The 22,106-nt window shown below is 36.2% G+C and overlaps 1 long non-coding RNA gene across 1 annotated transcript in view; it reads left to right on the top strand.

Moving 5' to 3' along the window:
- The first annotated feature begins 8,077 nt into the window (after positions 1-8,077).
- The window catches only part of LOC134742427 (uncharacterized), a 273,514-nt gene continuing 259,485 nt past the window's right edge, over positions 8,078-22,106 (top strand). Inside the window, exon 1 of the long non-coding RNA XR_010127930.1 lies at positions 8,078-8,165. This is a non-coding gene — a long non-coding RNA (uncharacterized LOC134742427). The remainder of the gene's footprint in view (positions 8,166-22,106) is intronic.

Below are 22,106 nucleotides of genomic sequence, written 5' to 3'. Positions count from 1 at the left end.
ATGAATATCTGTGCTTATCACACGAATAAATGCCCTTACCGGGATTCGAACTTAGGACCATCGGCTTCACAGGCAGGGTCACTACCCACTAGGCCAGACCGGTCGTCAAAAACTATCCAATATTGTAGGTTATTTTACCGTATTTATTCAAGACTAAAGAAAATTGTACTCGAGCCGGTCGGGGGCGCGGGGCACGCCGGTCGGGAGCGCGCCGAGCGGGCTGGCAGTTTGTATGGCAGATTTTGGACTTTATTACTAAGTAAATAAGGGTCATAATAGACGATTTTGCTTTATGCTTTAGAACATAATAAGCAACTTTTTGTCGTCTACGCACGAACTTTACGAACAAGAGAAGTGAAAATAGCTATCTGTTGGTCGATGTATCTCAGGGGGGCAAAGTAAAAAAAGAAATCGAAACAGTTTTCATAGACATAGAAATTAAAATATCACAAAAGAACTCAAGGCTCTTGGAAGCCTTGGCCCGCGGCTTAGTATGCGTAGAATGAAGTTTTCGTGTTAAAAACAATCCTATACGAGTATTTCCTAGGGACCGGGACCCAAACTATCTCTATACTCTATACCAAATCGGTTCAGCGGTTTACGTTTGAAGAGGCAACAGACAGACAGACAGAAGTAATCTTTAATCTCTAGATATATTATATACGTAGATATCTGGTATATTATCCTCACAAGGAAAAACAAACTTTACATTTTACATTATGATAATATTTATTACACAAATATGTATCTGTATAAAATGTATTACAATGTAAAGACAATCCAAAATATTATAACTCTCTGAACACAATACGCTATAATAGCATACATTTCCATACATCAAAGCTCTTATGGGCTAACTAAAGGTTTTAAATTGTTTCTCGATGTTAATAAATTTTAAACAGATAAACCTGTACATCTCGAGCTCGCCTCTTAAAAAACGAGTATTGTGAGTATAGAATCCAGACGAAAAAAGTAGTCGCGCAACATTTCACAAGGCTCAACGGCCCGTAGTCGCATTGTGCGCCTTAACAATATCCACAAGACCACGAGACGCAGACGACGCAACACAACAAACAGAACGCCAACCAACGTCATTTCAACAAATCAAATACCCGGCCAAACAGTCTCAAATCGACAATTTTAGCCAGTTTCAATTTTATGCCCTTCGCTGGATGTAATATGCAACTGGATGGGAGTAGTATTTTCATTCTGGGCTGGGGAGGCTACCGCCAACATCAAATTTTGATAAATGTCTATTTTTATCTCTATCTGTCTTGGAATATTATTATAAACAAACAGAACTGGAGAGTACTTACACGAGTTTCGAATGTTTCGATGTTCTAAGTTCGTAGCAGGTCCCCTGGCATTTAAAGGTTGTGTGCAATTTTAACGTATTTTATACACACATATACATATTTTAACGGTTTTTATCATCACTGATAATATCTCCTGCCTTATTCATTTTGTCCAGTCGCCTTTTCCGGCAAATGATTTTATTTCCTTGTTTGCCTCTTACGATATACCTGTCGACGAATTCTAGTTTTTGAGGCAAACGTAGAAGGATCACCTAGGTTACGATATACTACTCTTCCGAGAATATTTTGAAGTCAATTTTTGGTCGGGTGTTTTTTTTTGTAACGGCGTTAGACTAAAATTCCTTTTTCTACAATTTTTGTAAGCGATACTAGTGCTCCAGTATCAGCATAGCATAAACGCGCTCATAATGCTTTAAAAGCCCGGTAAAAATGAATATATTAGTGGCAGTATCAATAACTATGTTATACTTATGTATTTATAATATATGTAGGTATATAGCTTTTTAAATATAGATTCACATTTAATTTCGTACTAAAATAAAATTATCATTCCGTATTAAGAAAGGATCGTTTGAAATGGGTTTCAAAGTTAAATCGCCATGCTCAGAAAACATATTTGCATTACATATAAAGAGAATGTAATGCAAATATTATGTAATAATAACGATAAAAGGAGACTGTTATTTATTAAAAAAAACCGGCAAAGTGCGAGTCGGACTCGCGCACGAAGGGTTCCGTACCATTACGGGAAAAAACAGCAAAAAAATCACGTTTGTTGTATGGGAGCCCCATTAAAATATTTATATTATTCTGTTTTTAGTATTTGTTGTTATAGCGGCAACAGAAATACATCATCTGTGAAAATTTCAACTGTCTAGCTATCACGGTTCATGAGATACAGCCTGGTGACAGACAGACAGACGGACAGCGGAGTCTTAGTAATAGGGTCCCGTTTTTACCCTTTGGGTACGGAACCCTAAAAATTGTTATAACAAATCATTATATTTCTAGTTGTTCGCGCCTCTTTTCATTCATTATCATTAACATTCATCCATCTCGCACACTCTTTCTTTCATAAATAGATGCGACCTCATATATCACCCGCCTTTTTGCCGATCTACTTAAATCGTAACGTAAATAATGAATAGCAGAATTTGAATATCTGTCATTGGTATAATAATGTAAATCAAGTAAATAAATATTTCTTTGTGAAAGTTAATTAAATTTAATTAAGAGAGTGATAAAGCAGCTAGTGATTGTGAAGGAGAAAGAGGACAGAAGAAAACGAACCCACCAAATTAAAATACCTAACTCGGCGGCCGCCGCAACCCAACGGAATTATACCCAGCAGGTAAGGTCTGCCACATTAGTTCATTTATTCATATAGGTATACCACAGAAATATGAATATAAGGAGAAGTGGTTTGACAGCTGGGCGCGTGTCGCGTGTCTCTCTCTACTCTACTTTCTGATCAAAATGGTCAGAAAGCACGATCGCATTGTTATTTGATGACAGCCGTTGCGGTATAAACACTAAAGCAAAATGCCGGTTTGCGCCGTAATTACGTGATTTACGTGCAAAAATCGCAGTACCACTGTAAAAAATAATTATGAAGTTACTTATCAGTATCACAGGTAAGACTAATAGCAATCTATTTGTGTAGTAAAAACGGCAAAAAAATGTATTTGCATTTTAATAATATAATTTCATAAAAAAATTTTTTGTCCGTTTTGTTATGGTCATACGATTTACGAAGACCTGTGTAACTCCGTATAAGATGAATACAGTCTAAGGAAAAAACGTGCCTCGGAAATCAAGAAAATTTCATTCGTGCATAGATGGCGCTACCACCTATGGCTTATTCTCGGCTAGATGGCGTTGACGACCCCGATCGGTATTTAACAATTTTAACAGAGAGGTATCAGTGAAAAAACATGGGTCAAAATCATATAGGTAAAAATAATAAATACAAATAAAAAAATCATTTATCCATATATATATATATATATAATTTTTTTGATGTTTTTATACATTTTTATTTTTAGTTTTAATCCTGTGTCGATAGATGGCAGTAAATTTACTCTGACTACAAAATTTACTATGACACTAACCCTCTATCCTATACATATATTCTCTTTGCGGTCATAGAAGGTTGTATAGAAAACCGTAACCAAACGGCCAAAAATTTTGGGGACTTTTTTTCGCAGTAAAAATGGAAAAGGCTCGTGATTCTGAGTAGAAATAATATAAAAATTCCCAATTCTAGCACAAAAATGTTTGGTACAACTTTAAATAGAAATGCCCATGTACTTTCTTCAATGATGTTTTCAAAGCTAATGCGCAATGGACAATGAACATGTGAAATATGACATTAGTCTGAATATTGAAGTAACATGTCAAAATATTAGCAGCGAAGAAAGGGCTACTAAAGCTACCACTGAGTCGATGCTCTTAATCGTATCTTATCGATATTTCAATGTAGTTGTATATGTAGGTAATGAGTATTGAGTAGGTATACGAATCAAGCCGTATCAGTAATTGTTCTCAAATCAATTGACGTGTTATTTCTACATCTATATCTGTTGTATCTGTAAAAGCACGCATAAAGTTTCATGCTTTCTGTTGGATGGGGCCAGAGTTGGGCAAAAATTTGTTTGATTGAAACTGAAATTTTAAATAGAAGCGTTGTTCTTAATACGATATTCAATACAAATTTATCATGAGCTTGCCAGTGGCATAAAATACCATAAAAATCTGAGTAACTGGGAAACCTGAGGGCCTACCGCGGACAACGAAGTTTGCAAATTGCGGACATTTTTCTCTTTTACTCCAATTAGGGCGTTATTAGTGACAGTACTGGCGCCCTCTGTAAAAATCTATGACCAGCCAACTCGATTGCCTATCTATTTCGCTTACTTAACATACGGTATTTTTAAGGTTGGTGCGGTGGCATAGTAAATTAAAGAATCTTGTTGGCACAGAACCCTTAAACGGAATTCTGAATATATCGTAAGGTTCACAGTATAGATTTTTTTAAACTCTACATTAAACATTATGGCGCTTCGCGCAGTTTTTGGCCAAAAACTGTTATTTTCTAGAGCTTATATCTTCTAAATGGGTCAACAAAAAATTATGAAAAAAATATATATGCATCTTCAGTCTATGCACAACAATCGTAACATTTGACATTTTTCCTGAAATTTATAGTTTCGTCGAAATAATAATAATACGCCGTTTTGCGGCTAACTTTGCTTATAACTACGAAACGGCTTAATCGATTAAAATTATTTTTTCACCTCAGCAGCTCGAACAAGCCTACTTTCGTCACTCCCTGGAGTGAGGAAAGTGCGACTTTCCTCACTCCAGGGAGTGAAACAATGTAGCTTTTTAGTGAAGGCCATGAAGTTCATACTTTTATTACATTTTTTTTATGGTATGGTATGGTACGGTACGGTACGGTCCGGTCCGGTCTCGTATCGTATCGTATCGTATCGTACATATTATAATACTTTTTTTTTCTGTTTATTCTGTGTAATTCGAAATACATTTTAACCTTTAATATGTTCTCACTACTGAGGTGAAAAATTATGTGTGCAACACGAGAGCAAAGTTATTTTACATCTCGTGTTTTTGAGTCCCTCGCTACGCTCAAGATTCTACCTTAGAATCTTTCGCTTTCTCGGGATTCAAAATAAACACTCGCAAGAAAAACCAACTTTCCTCTCTTGTTGCACAAATAACTATTAAACTAACAAAAATGTTTTAACAGGTTCTACAAATACAACATAGCTTTTGTAAATCAATAAACATTTTTTTAAGAAATCGAACGTGTTTCCACATTTCATGCGTATGCAGCCTGAAAATGGCGTAGCCGGCACCCGGCAGTCGTGTGCCAGCTTTGAGACGAGGAGGCTGTGTCACTGACAGTAACAGTAAGTAAGTATATAGTTTCTGATTTAAAGAGGTATTATTTACCGTGATAATATGTAATTTACCACCTCCACGAAATGCAAGGTGTATTCGTATCTGAACAAGAAAATGATTGTAAAATACGAGCTAACTATTGTATTATAGCATAGATACTCGTATTATCGTTGCGGTAGTAAGTAGTACGTTTGAGTTTTTCCTTTCGCCTTAATTTATAGTTTCGCCAAAAAAAATACGACAGGCCGTTTTGGTCTTTTTACTAAACTAATTGTAAGGGTCATTATTTATAAATAGTTTATATTTGAATTATGCCTACTTTCATTTATGATTAGCTTATAGAAGAATATCAATTGACTCTTACTTGTCACTGTTCGTTTTGTCAACCACCACCAATCAATGGGAGATTACCCAATCTCCCGACACAATCAAAAAAATTTAAACTTAAAAATAAATATCTACACACAACGTAAATTGATAGCCTATATTAATCAATTAATTATTTGTTTTGTTAGGAATCCAACTTTATATAAAACGAAAAATGGCAATATGTCCGCGCATCTTAGAAAACTTTAATTTTTATATTTTAAATGAAGCTTTCTGAAGCACAAGTGGAAATATTGTCATTATTTTCGTAATAATAGGCTGCGAAACACTGTGTTAAGCGCGTCAGAACAAAATAAACTTTCTGCAGTTATTTAGTCTTTGGCCACAATAACTCCAATTTTATTACACTTGGGCTCAGCACAAACATACAGATTACAAGGAAGGCACGGAGCGACGAGCGACACAGCCTCCTCGTCCCAAAGCTAGCACACGACTGCCGGCCACGCCGTTTTCGAGCTACATACGCACGAATATTGAATAATATTCGATTTCTTAAAAAAGAAAAGATTTTTTAACATTATGAAACGTTGCATTTGTAGTGCCTGTTAAAACATTTATTATAGTTTAAAAATAACTTGAATCGAATAAACCGTTTAGGAGATATAAGCAAAGTTAGTCGCAAAACGGCCTGTCGTAATGTTCCTTTTATGGGGAATCTATAAGTCACAGAGAAAAAATCAAACATTAGGAATGTTGTACATGAAATGTAGATTCATATATTTTTTTTTATAATTTTTTGTTGAACCGTTAAGATTATATATACTCTAGAAAGTAAGAGTTTACGGCCAAAAATAGCGCCTAGCGCCTTAAGAAGGTACAAACACACTCTCAGAAGATTTGGTTGACATTTTTACTGTGTAATTACAATCAATCTAGCGCGTGTGTGTACCAACCAGAGCGCAAGATCGCACGTGTAAGTAAAGGGGCCAGTTGTTCGGAGCTGTCAAATTTTTGTTCTAACTGACAGGCCGATATCGTCCGGCGGACTGATAGTCAGTGGGCCCCTTAAGTACACTATCTACGAGTATGTGTGAGTAGGCCTTATGCGTACAATATTGTAAATGTAGTTGAAATGGACACATTTTTAACTGCGGCAACATCGGTCCCGATACTAACTGACGATGACAGCGGATCTATAGATATCTATGATTCATACATAGCCATATTCCTTTTATCTTCCGGGCTGCGGGCACCGCTGGTCCTTCAGTCTTGCGTCTCCACTAGTCGAACTAGCGGTCCAAGTACATAGTTGTTTTTCCTTAAGAAAAGTTTGTAAACAATTTTATTTATGGGGAAAATATGTTTCGAATGTTCATCAGTCAAGGGAGTCAAGGGCTCGGGTCTCCGCAAGACAGCCACAGCCACGGTCTCGGGGGAGGGGTCACAAACAGGTTATGACCCCGACAAGTTACTTGTCCGAGACACCGAACGTGACCACTGAGAATGGCCCCTGGAGGCCGGGAGCTCCCCGGGACGGGAACACTTGTAGCGCGGGCCCCGCGGGGCAGGGAGGCTCCGCCGCAGCGCGCACTCTGTCCTGTCCCGAACCAGGATAACATAAAATAATGTTTTGACGTCGTTTCACGTGTTTCGATAGAGCAAATCGTTTTAGACGTCGAACCAATTTTTAATACAGGTTTTTTGACGTTTTAGTTTTTTATTAAAATAGCTTAATAACATGTAGCTTTTTAACATTCGTAGCATAGGTACATACTTACTTTCATCATTTAAGTACATACGTTGAAAATCCGAGTAAACAGAGTTTTTGGACGGGCCTCTTTTTCTTAGTTTAGGCGGACCCTGTCATCGATTCCATGAATTTACAAACTTCAATTGGATTACAGTGCCCCGTTATTTATTTGGCCACTTTTTCCACCGTACGCAAACGAATATATTTCCACTATTACCACATAATACTCCATTGTTCTTCAGTTCGTTGATATTTCTCCAACATTTTCAACGGTTGGACGCTACTTTGTGATACACGTGCCTAGCGATCCATGAATACCATAATATTGTTTGTTACAGTTCGTGCCGGTATCATAGCGGCGCTAATAGTATTGTACTATTTAATGATTTAATTATATTTAAAAATACTTACCTTTGTTGTGACTTACGACTAATTAACAAAATATATTGAGTACCTGTACCTCTCGCCTCGAGTTGTGGTCCCTTTGACAGTTCATTTCTATATGGAGTAACGAGTAACATAGTTGGTAGACTTGGTATTAGTAGTACGCTTCCCTTTGTTGTGTTGTCACTAGACTAATTAATAATAGTAGATTGTTAACCATGGGTTGAATGGCACCCATTTCTGTTGAGGTAGTTTGGCGCTCGAACGCAGTGAGTAGAGTTAAACACTCTACTTTTCATATCGAATGCGAGAAAACAAAACAAGAAGGCAATTTTGCAAAATCAGTAATTAAAGTAAATAAGTAATAGACCTACGGCCATGTTTTTAGGGTTCCGTAGCCAAATGGCAAAAAACGGAACCCTTATAGATTCGTCATGTCTGTCTGTCTGTCTGTCTGTCTGTCCGTCCGTCCGTATGTCACACTTTCTCCGTGTTTATCAGGCCAATTCGAACGTACATTGCCATCACAATGATATTTGAATCTCGTTATTTAGTTATCGTGCGTCTCGCCCGCGCCAATACATGTACGAACAAGTACGAGCGAAATGCATTATACTCAACTAAATAAAATGATTCAAATTATCATTCCCACGTTCGCCTACGGTTCATCTCGCGACTCGCATATAATGACACACTTTGCACACTTGTAATAAGATGTAGGTACTATTTTTGTGAGACATTTTTGGCCTTGACAATCTTGACATGATCATAATTGTACAATCAGTTTATAACACGGTACCCTTTCAAAATGTTTGTTTAACTGTTTTGTTTTTAAGCACATTCATGAATAATAAAGGGGATATGGAGTTATTGTATTCACAAAATGATAGAAGCTTTAAATAAATTAAGAAAGAAATGTTGGAAACAATTGTTAAAAAAACGTGGTTATTATACCAACATAAATGTATTATTTGTATACTACCTGACTGCACCGCACTACCATTGTCTGCCGCTGATTTATTTGAGAAACCCTTTGCATCGATTTGGTTAATTTTTCTTTTTATATGGTTCAGTAATGAGAGAGGAGAGGACAAAGGCTGTTCTGTTTGTTTTACTCTCATGCAGGCTGCAGCCCTATTGAATGTTTGTATCTGAGAATAAACTGGCGATTCATCTTAATACGAATAAATAACTTAAAATGTTTTAAGGCGGATTTCTTCATCTAAATCTAAATCTGAGTAGGTATCTAAGGATAATTCGGTATTGGAAATATTGATACTTAGTAATATTGAATACTGCAAATTATGAATATTTTTTTGTTAATATCCAAATAGTTTTTTTGTTATTTCTTTAAAGCCTGAGGGTGCTGCTCATCGCTGTTTACACGGTGTGCTTAAAGCGCGGCCTACATGGATCTTATAGTAACTGAATTATTAAAATTCGTGTGTACGGAATTTCTTGCAGATGCTTTTGGCCGCATTGACCTTGTGTATAAAATATACTCATCATCATAACTCTTTAGAGCCTGGCTCTTGTCGGTGGAGTAACCGACACTCTTTCTGCCACTGTTTTGAGCTCCTGATACGTCACTACGTTAATTTTCTCTTTGGCTTGGTCCAAAACTGCACGTCTCGGTTTTCCTCTGCCTCTCCTTTCTTCTATTCTTCCTTCTATTATAGACTTTATGTAAGTATCGTGCCGTATCAAGTGCCCTAACATGTTTCCCCTTCAGTTTTTAATTATTCTCAGCAGAGATCGATAAATATCTGTGGATGCAGCAGCTTACGTGTAAAATAAAGTAATATTGACCGGCGATAGATAGCCAATTCTTGGGATTAGTTGCCAAGCGGACTCCAGGCTCCCATGAGTCGTGGAAAAAAGCTGGAACAACGCGACGAAGATGATGATGAGTTAGATAAAAAGGGGAAAAAACTTTCACCAACTTTTTGCCTAATTGACTTAAAACTTAAATTCGCTGTATTTTTTTAAAACTCTGGTATCTGAAGCTACATAAACTAATTACAGTCATAGATATACCATATCATATTGTAAGTACGAAGTTTCAGAGCAATCTAGCTAGTCTTTTTAAAATTAAACGTCTGCTTCACAAAATAGTAGTTAAGTTGTTAATATAATTTCGTTTGGTAATAAATTTTGCATGTGTTATTTTTAGTTATTAAGGATTTATAATTTTATGTACGCGTCAGTGTAGCAGTTACTGGTAAACCAATAAAAAAAATTAAATAAAAAATGAGAACGTAACTACGTTTGTACAGAGAACCAAGCTTGCTGCGGACTGTTAAGCAATAAACAGTTTTAAATATAAACATACGTCAAACCTAATCAGCGTAACTAATAGTAGTTTATCTGACTGCTGCATACATACTGCTTAATTATGTACCTATATGTAGTTACATACACTAAAATACACTTTTCGATAGCTCTCAGCGATAAGACCGCCTATTGTTTACCTCTACTCGTGTTGCCGTTTTCTTTCTATATTTTTTTCTTTTATTGAGGTGTGCAATAAAGAGTATTTCTATTATATACAGTGATGATGAGGTGTTTCCAGGAACTAAAATGCCGTCGGTGTCGATTTTATTGGCCGTACCATGATCCTCCTCTCCTTGACCTACTTGTTCCCATTATTTCCATTATGCTTAATAATTCCATTTTCTCTTGTTCTTTTGTATCACTCTGCTTGCTGCAAAGATGCTTGTATTATTCCAATTCCAAAAAAGCCAAATCCTTCTTTTTTTTCCAGATTTTCGTCCCATCTCTACCCTCCCTTTCCTTTCCAAAGTACTTGAGCGTCTTGTCCACTACTCCACTAGCAGCTTGCATCGTACCTGAACAAACAAGACCTCCTAAACTCTTTCCAGTCTGGTTTTCGTCCCGGTTACAGTACGGCCACTGCTCTCGTTAAGTTCACTGTCGACATTCGGGCGGGGAGCGGGGATGAATAATCAGAAGTTGACAGTATTGACGCTACTAGATTTTGGTAATGCGTTTAACTTCGACATTCTACTAATTATACTGCGGTCTTTTGATAATATATATCTCCGACGTTAAGTAAGTAAGTAAGTAAATATTCTTTATTGCACCAAAATTATACATTTTACATACATGAAAAACTACAAAGAAATATTTAAAGAAAAAATAGAACCAGGTAACAACAGGCGGTCTTATCGCTAAAAAGCGATCTCTTCCAGACAACCTTTGCTTTGCTTTAGCTGGTTTCACAGTTACTTAATTGGTCGTCGGCAATGCATTAAGGTAAGTAATGATTTTAGCTCGTCTTAGTGCAACACGCTGGCCGGCGTACCGCAAGGCGGCGTGTTGTCTCCTTTATTGTTTTCTATATTTATAAACTCCATTACCACAAATCTTTCTTCGCACTACCATCTGTATGCCGACGACCTTCAAATCTACCCGCAGGGTAAAATTGAGGATCTTCCATGAGTCATTTGCAATTTAAATAGCGACTTAGTGCGAAATTTAAACTGGATCCTTAGTTTTGTCCTCAAAGTATATCCATCTAACTCGCAGTGTATTATTTTTCGTAGTCCTAAGCTGTTAAAGATCGACCTTAATACTCTATCACCATATCACAAATTTGCTTTGATGGCGTTCTGGTCCCTTTCTCACAGCGAGTCAAAAATCTAGGAATTTTCATGGGTATCTTGGGTACCTCAAGTTGGCGAAGTGAGCAGGAGGATGTTTGCAGCAGTGAGCTCCCTTAGAAGGCTACGAAATGTTCTACCTATTCCGAACAAAATTGCGCTTGCCCAAACTCTCCTTCTCCCTATTTTAGATTATGCTGACGTTTCATATCTTGATATAACGGAGGAGCAACTGAATAAACTCGAGCGCATCCAAAATATATGCATTCGGTTCATATTTTGGGCTACGCAAGTATGATCATGTTTCTCTTTTTCGTTCACAACTCAAGTGGCTCCCTATTCGTTATCGTCGTAACCTTCATATTTTGTCCCATTTATATTCTATTCTATTTTTCCCCGCAACTCCCATCTTGAAGAGAAGACACTTCTTTCACTTCCAAGCTGTTCGACTCTGGAACTCTTTACCTCTGGACATTAGACGCGCTCAATCTATTGCTGTATTAAAAAATACTTAAAGAACATTATCTATCTCTTCCTTTGTGTATATACCTAGTTGACATGTTGCTGTTATATGTACTATATTACCTACCCAAATGTTGTCTGGAAGAGATCGCTCTTCAGCGAATAGACCGCCTGTTGTCTACCTCTATCTTTAATCAATTGTTTTCTGTAAGCTGTATCTTTTACTGAGGTGTGCCAATAAAGAGTATTCTATCTATCTATCTATGTAAAAATGTTACGACCGGCATTGCGGCATCGTTGCTCTGTCACGAATATCAGGTGGCGTCTTCGAAATATCTTGATCCCTCATTTTATACGAACGTGGTGCGTTAGTTAGTTTATAAACATCAAAACAAACTATTTTTTGCGACATTATGTAACTGAACTTCAAATGGCTGTAAAGGAAACTTTTTTCGTGCATGTTACGCAAGTGTACTTTTTTGATTTAGAAACTAACTAGAATCGGCCTCAACTGCCATATCGTTCGATATCAAGTAACATACTAGAATAATACGAGATTTGTCAAAATTGTTTGTAATTAATTTCATTCGACTAAAACGTCATCTCGACTGATATTAGAATAGTCAAATGAAATTGCTTTGTTTTTAAGAGTTGTTAGAAATTTTAATGTAATTATAAAATTATCTATATGCTGGTCATCATTTGTGGTTTTTGTTCGCATCATGGAGAGTATATCTGTGTTTGTTTTCATGTAAATCAATCTTTAAATAACGAAAGTAACGAAACCATACACAACACGCTACAGTGTGAACGCCATCTGGTGGCCATCATCCAATCCGAAAAAATAAACTCACTGTAATAATAAATAAACACAACTTATTAATAGACATTCTCGGTTCGTTTACATAAACTGACATTTCATTTTTTACTCCTAGGTACCAACGTTAAAGTTTACTTCCTGAGCTGTAGGTATGCGCCGACATTTAATAATGGTTTTATTAATATTATAAGCTGGTAATACAAACCGGTCTCACGATCCTTTCAAATGTGTTGTGGTTACAATTTTGACTGGTTCATTTTAACCCTTAAATTGAAAAGGGAAAAAAACTCAAAAAACCGGCCAAGTGCGAGTCGGACTCGCTCACGAAGGGTTCCGTACCATTACCCAAAAAAACGGCAAAAAAATCACGTTGTTGTATGGGAGCCCCACTTAAATATTTATTTTATTCTGTTTTTAGTATTTGTTGTTATAGCGGCAACAGAAATACATCATCTGTGAAAACTTCGACTATCTAGCTATCACGGTCCATGAGATACAGCCTGGTGACAGACGGAGAGACAGACAGACAGACAGCGGAGTCTTATTAGTAATATGGTCCCATTTTTACCCTTTGGGTACGGAACCCTAAAAAACTGTGTTGTATCGTTTTTTTGGTGTTATTATGTGATTATTTATTGTAGAAAAAAACAAGTGCGAGTCGGACTCGCGTTCCAAGGGTTCCGGTCATTACACAATTTAAACCATGTATTTTTTATGTGAATCGTGACTGAAATATCTTAAAAAAACCCGTAGGGGTCGGATCAAAAACTAAGTAATTAGGTCCGACCCACGCTTGACTGCACATTTCCAATAGGTTTTCCTGTGATCTATAGGTGAAGGACTATTTTGTGTATTTTTTCAAAATTTTAGACCCAGTGGTTATTTTTTGCCTATTTTCTTGAATGACTTCTGAACTGTTTATCCTAAAATTATAAAAAAAATTGTTATTCTCACAATGAGCTCTTTCATTTGATATATAACTAGTGTTGTTAAAAGACTAGTCTTTAAGACTTTTGAACTTTAACGACTCGCGAACCTTTAAGGCTCAAGCTTTGAAAGCTAGAGCGTTAAAGGTTTGCTCACAAAGCGGTTTAGAACCTTATCGACTCAAACTTTTTATGACTTGTAAAAATGAAGTCTTTAAGACTCGGGCCTCATAGGGAAAAGCTAGACTTTTTATCTTAAGCTCAAGCCCCCGAACCTTAAAACCTTGTGTCAAGCTTAGAGCTCATACGTTGAGCTCTCTTTGCAAAAAATATTTTTGTGTAGAGAATTTACGATATACCTATTTATATCGGAAGAGTAACTTAACATCAGTTAACGCATTTACTGCCTGCAACGTATACAGAGGGTGGACCATTTAGAACCGTGATTCTGTTGCGTATACATATACATTTTCTATGAAACTATATTTTAAAATTTTCCCGTTTTGTTCCGTCCTATATGAGTGAGTCATAAGAAATAAAAATAAAAGTATTTAAAAAAATATTTATTATGAAATAAAACTATGAAAACGGATTATATCGCGTATATTGAATTTATAATACATCCCGACGTTTCGAACTCTTTACAGCGTTCGTGGTCAACGGGTGACTGAGCAAAAATTACAAAATGCAAAAATACCCACATACTAAAATAATGAACAATCATAGACTACAAACTTTAAGGCTGGTTGTACATGCAAAATCGGTTCATAAGGCTAGTTATACACTATAATTATTTTTCAAGTAAAGATATATATATATACGCGATAAAAACTATGCCGGCTCCAACCCTACACCACGGACCCGAGAAGATTTAATTCCCTCCTAAATTGTAGGAGGGTATCCCAATATGGGACCGGCAACAAACTCGGCGGGACACATCTTTTCAAAACATCAGAATGTCCAGCATCATCCAACACTACGGTCTCACAGTCTATGTCTCGCTTGCTCCTTTATCAGGTGGACTACAGGATCCCAAGCTGGTGGTAGAGAAAAGCCATCTTCCCTATTAAAGTTTGGATATTTCTTAATCTCAATGGCCTCGCGCAGCATTCTGGGTATGTAACGCTTCTCCTTGGCAAGAACCAGAGGCTTATCAAACTTGATTGAGTGATTGGCTTTATCCATGACATGCTCACAGACAGCAGACCTAGGTCGACGGTGCTTGACATCAGCTATGTGTTCCTTCACCCGAGTGGAAATGCTCCGTTTCGTCTGCCCGACATATGATAGGCCACACTCACAGTCCAGCCTGTACACTCCTGCAGTCTGTAGAGGGGTATTGCATTTTACAGGCCTCAGGAACGTCGGGATGTATTATAAATTCAATATACGCGATATAATCCGTTTTCATAGTTTTATTTCATGAGTAACTATCGCGGTAACCGAAGACAATAAAATATTTATTACTTAATTAAGACTGGGTGATTACTTGAACCGCTTGAACGTTTTAACTTTTAACCGCCTCCGCTATTGACTAATTCATGAACGCAAACTAAACAACTAAGAGACAAAAAAACAAAACGGTTTCTGCAGAACTGTAAAAATGCCGCGGCATACATTTATAACCAAAAATACCACCACACTCTTTGTGGACTTCGTCAATATTGCGGACAGAGGAATAAGAAGGTAAAATTCTAGTACTAGTCACTGATCCAACCCGCGGACTGACAGAGAGACGAACGGACAGTTGACTATACGGAATTCTAAAAACGCGATAAGTCATAATTATCTTTTTCTGTTTTTCCCTATTTCACAAAAACGTATTAAATTTCACCCTACCCTATAGCATAGGTTGATCTTATTTGTTAAAAGCTTTTACTTTTTGCTCCAAACCTTTACTGCTAAAAACCTTACAGACTTAAACCTTCAAAGCTTAGGAGGCTTTAAAGCTTGAGGCCAAAAGACTCGAGGTTTCTTTGCTCGTAAGCAGCAACACGAACTCTTAGTTCGAGTCGTTAAGGTTCCGAGGCTTTAAGGTTCGAGGCTTTAAGGCTCAGCAGTCGCGACTCAAGTCTTGTAGTTTACGCCTCAAAGCTTAAATCCACAACATTATATATAACACGATATAGTTTGAACAACTTTATTTTTTAATTTTCTCATTTAGGTACCCCCCAAAAGTGGCCCCCATGTTTAAAATTCGTTTGTTTACGTTACATGTCCGTCTTTGGGTCACAAACTTACATATGTATACAAATTTCAACTTAATTGGTCCCGTAGTTTCGGAGAAAATAGGCTGTGACAGACGGACAGACAGACAGACACACAGACGCACGAGTAATCCTATAAGGGTTCTGTTTTTACTTTTAAGGTACGGAACCCTAAAAATCATGCAAAAAATCTATTTATTCGAATCGATTTATCTATTGTTTCGAAAAAAACATATGTCAAGTATGTTGGACGTTGCCAGGTTCGGCGTAAATTAATGGAACAGCCGCGTAATGAAAAGACGTCCAGTATTTTGGACGTTGCCTAGTGCGCATAAGGTTTTATTACTCAAATTCATGTAGTTTTTAATAAATATAGAATTATTGCATTTTTTTATTAGAAGTACACTTACTAATAATGTCAACTAATGTAATGAATTTAAGTAAAACCTATTATTTTTGTTGTTTCTACAATAACTTCATAGCTCGCAGGTGGTGAAATTTTACCAGTCATTGACGTCATAATTTACCATAAAATCAAACTTAGTGGGGTATCGTAGGATGCAGTAACATCTGAGCAATGGTTTTTACAATAATACATGCGCTTTTATCAAAATTTTCGTAAGAAATTGCTCAATTGAAATCGGGTTTTACTCTTGATGAACGAACAAAAAAAAACCGTAATCTTTTTTTATCGATTTGGTTCTATAATTTGTAATACGGCAAGTAATGACTTTTTATAACGTTTTGATATACCTAACATCCCTCTGTTTAATTTATTTACCATAAAAACTGCCAATTTTTTTTATAATTTTACTCGTCGCCGTGTAATCGACAACGGGCAAAATACTGGTCATTACACTTTTTGAGCGTGTTTTGCCCATACCTAAATACAACACTTTTTTATGTAAATCATACTGCCACGTAAGAAATAGTTAGTAACCTCTATTACATGTTTTAACACTGCATAATACTGTCATATAAAAAAAAATATTGTCCCTTGAGTAGGGAACTATGATAGCACCCATGAGGCTGACATGTTCACCTAGAGTGTCCAAAGCCTCCATAAAAACCAGATTAAAAAAAAAAAAAAAAAAAAAAAATATATTGGAATATGGGAAAAATGTCAGTCTGTCGGATGCTAAAAAATTGTAGTAATGCTCGCAGACGTATCTTGATTGATAAAAAATTGTTTACTTATTAGATGTTATCTATATTTTGTCAGGCACTAGTTTTATCCAAGGAAAAATATGAACAAATATTATTTCTAATATTATTACCTGACCTAAACACAACGTAATTTATTCTATAACGGGCTCATCACGTCCGAAAGGTTATTGCTCTAGATTATTACAAAAATGATATACTTTTGTGTGGAAAACCTAAGTAGGTATGCGCCAAACTAAAGTTATCTGGCCATACACACTAGGTTATTTTTGCCAACTGCACACAGTTTTGTCAACTGCACAGGTAAATAAAACGTAGCGTATGTGGCATTCGACTGTGCAGTTGTCTAACCAGCTTCGACTGTGCATGTTGAACTGTACAGGCAAAACTGCGCAGGCGTACCCACACCCACCCAGGGTGTATGGCCAGTTTTACAGAGTGCTAGGTACTCCATTATCTATGTTCTGTCTACTCGTATTTATAACTAGCTACAGCTTTGTAGGTAACTATGCAACAAAAGCTAATCGTACAAACAATGTTTAGTTTAGTCTGAGCGTCATGTACTTATACAAAAATGAAAATAATAAAAAGAGACTAAAAATTGTAGAACCGGTCTCCGTGGCTCGGAGAGCGTCGGAGGAGTGACCTCAGTTGGCCTTGACAGCTGCGCACTCGTCCACCGGAGCCTCCACTCTGACTCAACCACCACTAGCCTCACCTCACAACATTATAATAAAAAGCTCTCGCTGCAACTATGCGTTACATTACATTACCATGGCCGCACGCTCGTAAAGGAACGCGTTATATTATATTACTATGTCGTCAAACTGTGATTTGTAGACATTCATTAGTCGTGGAAAAAGGACGACTTTTAACTTTATTTGTCGAAAGTACCGTGGGTCTCTTATGTGCGTTTCCCATTTGTTATTCTGTCTGAAATGCTTTTCAGACAGAATAACAGAAAAAGTGCTGCAAATTGTCGTGTAATAAATAAGATGTAAAGTCTGTAAAGTATGAAAGTAAAATTAGTTCAACCATTCTTAAACACTAACGCCGTGTACAAGCGTTTATGTTTTAGAGATTATATATACAGGGTGGCTAAAACATAAGTGCATTCCCGTTGCCAGGGAGGTTTTGGGATTATATTAAGCAACTTTTAGTATGGGACCAACCACGAAATCGCGAAAAAAAAAATCCCTCCCATAGAAAATGGACCAGCCAAAATGTATGAAACAGCCAAATTTGTTTTCGCGATTTCGGGGTTAGCCCTATAGTAAAAGTTGCTCAGTATAATCCCAAAACCTCCCTGGCAACGGGAATGCACTTATTTTTTAGCCACTCTGTATAGACAAAAGTATTGACATAAGTGGCTTGCCATAACATCATATCGGGGGACAATGGACATTCCATTAATGGCGGGCGGAGTAGTGGGGAGAGGAAGGGCGTGGAGGGAGAAAATTGGTATTGTACCATGATTTCTAGACATTTCATGAATAATTTACACGATCCTGATTAAACATTTTTCTTAAGTGTTCGTTAAAATGTTTTTAAAGTCAACAAAAATAAAAATAGGTATCATAGGCTCAATGCAAATCTATATTCAACATCTATGTTTTATTGTTGTTTCCTTAAAATGTTATCGCTTTGTGTATGTAAATGCATAATTGCATAGGCTTTAAATATCATCTTTTTGACAAAGTAACAATGCAAATGATGAAATATTAGATAGCATACCTGAATTGAGCCCGACGCCTTTAAACGGATAGCTGATAACTTGATCGCCGAGTTTTTATATTAGATGTTAGTTATAGTTAGAGAGAGATGCCTCTTCTCTCTTAATAAATGCTGCCGTTATCAGATGACATTTTAAAAGGTACCTAGGTTTCTAAATAACTTGGCAAAGAACATTTTCTGAGTTGGTTACTTTTGTAATTTGTTGGACAGAAGCGATATTTTTGTGTCAGTCGCTGCGTAATGTTCTCATTTCATATTGTCTACCTATATAACCTAGCTTAGTTAATGCTAACGACAATATTGAACGTAAAACTGCTAAACTAATTAAAATATATTAAATACTCAGTGAGTTTTAGGTTTCATCACGCATCAGTATGAAAATCTGAAGTTTAGTACATTTTTGGGTCAGACCGACAGAAAATAAAGTGCGTGCTCTTGACCCGAATGACACACACCTTTCCGTTATTGCAGATACAGGGTATCTATGCTATAATCGTTAAGTATTTGTTTTAAAAGGGGGCAAATATATGTTGTTTATTCCCTCACGCTAATATTTATACCAATCATACCCGAGCAAGCGACATATTCCGAAATTGAACTACGAGCGTAGCGTTTGTATGGAGAGGCGGCTCTTCACTATCTTCTTAAACGACGTCAGCAAATTCGAGTTCCCAAATTATAGGTCTACGAGCACGTGCATATTTGACTGAACTTGTTTGTAAAAAAGTTTGTAATTTTTTTTGTTAACCGTTTATTATACATAAACGCAACATTTCACCGCCAAAATCGCGATTTCCTTGTTTTCCATACATCGAAACGGCTTCCAAGCAAAGCGGCTTCTAAGCAAAGTGACACAGTGACGTCACAATGTGTTGCCATTTGTGTTAGAGCGTTTGCTCAGTAAAGTGGCGATGCCAGACTTTGACCATCATTATTCATTTGTGACTTTTGTATTGCTTTAAGACAATGGATCCCATACAGACATTTGATCCTCAAAACAAACCCGATCGACTGATACCATTTAAAAAAATGTCAACTACCTTATTATGTACTTATATATATAATATTTAACACCAGTGGTCTGATAACTATACCTACAAGACAAATTGAACTCTTAAAACCACCCAGTTCTATTTGTAGCCGTTATTAGTCACAACAACCAATGCGGGCGGTTAATTAAACAAACAAATGCAATCTATTAGTTTAATTTCATGCCTACAAACATTGAACAGGATTGTAAAACAAACGATAAAGATGCATTGGTTCCTGGTTAGTTATTTATGATTGTCATAACAATTTTTTCATAGGTATTAGGTACCTACTACCTACATCCTACAAATTATAATGTATGTTTAGTTTCCAGGAAACAAGATATTTATAAATGTTTTAGTAGTTGTAAACACATATTTCTGTAAGACCTAATTAGTACACGCAGAAATGTTACATAAATATAAATTAATTTCTTGGAAATTATCCCCTACAGTGGCAGGTATCCGGACGACAATATAAACCAGTTTTAATTTTGATCAAATTCATAAAAAAATAAAAATCTTAAAAATGCTTAATTTAAATAAAACCTTGTATTGTAATGTAGTCAAAATCGTGCGATAATATTGATTAACGATATGAGTATAATCTGTTGTAGTTATTTTATTTGTAACTGATAAGTATTAAAAAAAAAAACAAAAAAAATAGCCTTTATTTCTACTACCTTACAATAACTTAACTTCCAATTTATTTATGTAGTTTCTTTATACTTAAACAATTCTAATTACTTATATTATACGATTTTTCTTTAACAATTACATATTGGTAATAGTAGTCGCCTCTGTGGCGTAGGCCTCCCCCATGCGTTTCCACATTTCTCTGTCGCGGGCCTTTTGCATCAATCTACAACCCACCTATGTTACAACTTCTTGAATAAACGTCTTTTATTTTTATTTTTTTAAGTTGTCGCCAACTATTTCTTAAAATATATCCCTCCATCTTTTCCTCGGATGTCCACAATTTCTATTTCCGTCATACGGAATTCATTCTGTCAGCCGTTTGGGATACCTATTTATCGTCCATCCTACATATGTGGCCTGCCCATTGCCACTTAAGCCCTCTCACAAATAAGTATTTAGTTTTATTATATTTAAGATATGTAGTTTTTAATTTATTTTATATTGGATAGGTATTGTAAATATAAACTTTATTAAGCTATAAATAAAATCTAGCAAAATATAAAGTTAACGAAATATATAAACTGTAAAAGGTTATAATGAGATAAAATGTAAAATATGTAAGATATAATAAAACAACAGAAAAATATGAATTTAAGTTCTACGACGGGGTGCGGGGGTGAAACTACGGGGTGCTGGTGTGCTGAGGCAAAGACCTTTTTCGGGGAAGCGGGTAGACGCATGCGGGAGATAGGTTTGGATCCTCGCTCTGGGTCCTTCCTGATGCAAAGGTTATCCATCGCGGTTCAACGCGGCGAGCGGGATGGGCACCTTTGCATCGGACACACACACACACACACACACACACACACACACACACACACACACACACACACACACACACACACACACACACACACACACACACACGATTCGTACGGCTGAAATGTGACATGTGACTTATTATTATTATTAGTTTCTATGGTTGCTGTAGTATAGTTTAGAGTATGAGTAATTTGTGTTTTATTGTTTTTATTTTTAAGTTTATTCATAGAATAACTTAGACTAGAGCGGTACTGTCATAGTAAATTTTGTAACACCAGTAAATTCACTGCCATCTGTCGACACACTTTAAAACTAAAAATGAAGATATATAAAAATACGATATTACGGTATACGGTATTTAAATATGGATAAATGATTTTTTTTATTTGCATTAATTCTTTTTATGATTTTGACCCATGTTCTTTCACTGATATGCGTTTAAATTGTTAAATAACAAACGAAAATGTCAACGCCATCTATACGACAGTAAGCCAAAGCTAGTAGCGCCCTCTGAACGAGAATCAAATTTACTTGATTTTCGAGGCACGTTTTTTCCTTAGACTGTATCCATCTATTACGGAGTTATATCTATCTTTGGTTTATTTAATAATAGTGTGTTAATGTTAATATTTAATAATTTTATTACTGTAATTTTAATAAATAAATGATTTTTTATTATGTACAGCCAAATGCAATATAATAACAGGCTATGAGAAAATGAAAACAAAAGGAGGAAAAACCATAATAGCACAATCGAATTAAGTCTAACCTCGAAATCCTTCCAAAGATATGAAATTTGGTATGTATGTTAATTAAAGGTCTCTTTTTCATGTCCACACTATTTGACATTTGGGGACCTCGAGGAATCGCAGCCATCTTGGAAAATGTGTACCATCCTGGAGAAATTTGCGTTTTACTCTAAATATACGTTCTCTATGAAAATGGTGTAAGGTTACATTAAAGCTTATTCAATTCTACAC

Source organism: Cydia strobilella, chromosome 6 (genome assembly GCF_947568885.1).
Source record: "Cydia strobilella chromosome 6, ilCydStro3.1, whole genome shotgun sequence".
Classification (NCBI taxonomy): domain Eukaryota; kingdom Metazoa; phylum Arthropoda; class Insecta; order Lepidoptera; family Tortricidae; genus Cydia; species Cydia strobilella.
Note: the sequence above shows the minus strand (reverse complement) of the source record. Positions and strands in the feature narration are given on the sequence as shown.